Source organism: Brassica oleracea, chromosome C4 (genome assembly GCF_000695525.1).
Source record: "Brassica oleracea var. oleracea cultivar TO1000 chromosome C4, BOL, whole genome shotgun sequence".
Classification (NCBI taxonomy): domain Eukaryota; kingdom Viridiplantae; phylum Streptophyta; class Magnoliopsida; order Brassicales; family Brassicaceae; genus Brassica; species Brassica oleracea.
Genome location: NC_027751.1, coordinates 41485436 through 41487546, shown reverse-complemented (window position 1 = coordinate 41487546; position 2111 = coordinate 41485436). Strand labels below are relative to the sequence as shown.

Here is a 2111-nt window from a genome sequence, read left to right as displayed (position 1 = left end):
CCAGGCTCTTTCCTCTCCGAGCCTTCTCTTAGCTTATCTTTGTACAATTTCGTTGAACACAACATTCTTGCTGCGGATGATCTTCCGATTTTCATCATCCCAAAACCGGTAACCAAACTCCGCGTTACCATAACCGATGAAGTAACACTTCTTAGACTTCGAGTCAAGTTTACTTCTTGCAGCATCATCAATATGAACATAAGCTAAGCATCCGAACACCTTTAGAAAAGAAAGATTTACTTTCTTTCCTCTCCAAACTTCTTCAGGGATCTTAAATCCCAACGGTACAGACGGTCCTCTGTTTATTAAGAATGCTTCGGTATTGATTGCATCTGCCCAAAACGTCTTTGGCAATCCACAGTGCAATCTCATGCTCCTTGCACGCTCATTCAAGGTTCGGTTCATCCTTTCCGCTATTCCATTCTGTTGAGGCGTTCCAGGAATAGTCTTCTCCATCTTGATCTCATTATCAGCGCAATATCTCTTGAACTTGTCGCTGATATACTCTCCACCATTATCAGACCTTAAACACTTTAACTTGAGATTCGTCTCAATCTCAACCATGGCTTTCCATATTTTGAAAACCAAAAACATTTCATGCTTGTTATTCATGAAGTAAACCAACACTTTTCTTATGGAGTCGTCGATAAAGGTCACATAGTAGTACGAACCTCCCAGCGATGCAACAGGAGCGGGTCCCCACACATCAGTGTGAACCAGCTCTAACTTCTCAGATTTTGGCTCTCTTCCTCCTTTAGAGAAACTAACTCCTCGTTTCTGCTTCCCAAGGATGCAGCTTTCACACATCTGATGATCCACCGTCTTCAGATCCGGAAGAGCGCCATTTTCCACCATGAGTTTCATCCCTTTCTCACTCATGTGCCCCAACCTACAATGCCACAACTTGGTATGTTTGGTATTCTCGAAAACAGCAACAGTGTCTTGATAACTCGTCGTCATATAAAGAGTGCCTCTTTTATGACCTCTAGCCACCACCATGGAACTTTTCTTGACTCTCCAGGCTCCACCACCAAAATTAAAATCGTGCCCTGTATCATCAAGTTGACCTACTGAGATCAGATTTCGCATCAACTTTGGCACATGTCTGACCTTGGTAATCCTCCACACGCGTCCGTCTGACATCTTCAGGTTGATATCTCCAATACCAACTATGTCCAAAGGTAATCCATCAGCAAGATATACCTTTCCGTAATTTCCCGCAACATTATTTTCTATGATGTTATGGTGCAGTGTGGTGTGGAACGACGCTCCTGAGTCAAGCACCCATGAATCGACTGGGCTATCGACATAGGAGATTGACGCTTTGGTGGTATTTGTAGCTGCATCACGAGCTTCGATTTTCCTCGGGGAATCAACAGACACTACCAATGCATCAGTGATTTCACGTGTCACTGCATTGGCTCCGCCACTAGTGTTGTCTTCCTTCTTCGGTGGTGCTCGGCAATTCTTCTAAATGTGACATGTCTTTCCACAATTTCAGCACTCTGCAGGTTGTCTGAATTTGGACTGACCCCGTCCATTCCTTGACTTCGATCTGCCATTACTTCAGTTATTTCTATATGGGTTTCTCCCTCTGTTTTCCACGTTGAAAGCAGAGCTCGTTGATGCCTCCCCAGAGTCTATCCTTTGAACTTCCTCATCAAGGATACTATCTCTAATATCATTGAATTTGAGCTTTTGAGTACCCACAAAATTACTAACCGTTGCCCTCATCGGCTCCCAACTATTTGGCAGAGATGCCAACATAATCAGTGCTCACACTTCATCGTCAAACTCGATTTTAACTGATGACAGTTGGTTGACAATCGTGTTGAACTCGTTCACATGTGCAGCAACCAGGCCACCTTCTTCCATCTTTTAATGAAAGGGTTTCTTCATGAGAAAAACCTTATTGTTTGCCAAAGGTTTCTCATACATATCCGAGAGAACTTTCATGAGTCCTTCTGCGGTCTTCTCCTTCGCAACGTTGTGAGCAACGTTTTTTGACAGTGTTAACCTTATAACACCCAGAACTTGTCTGTCAAGGAGCTCACACTCATCCTGATCCATCTTCTCAGGCTTCTTGCTCAGCGGTTGATGAAGCTTCTTTC

At 43.7% G+C, this 2111-nt stretch overlaps 1 pseudogene; it reads left to right on the top strand.

The window, feature by feature from the left end:
• LOC106340618 overlaps positions 1 to 2111 on the top strand; it is a 7060-nt pseudogene that overhangs the window by 3223 nt on the left and 1726 nt on the right.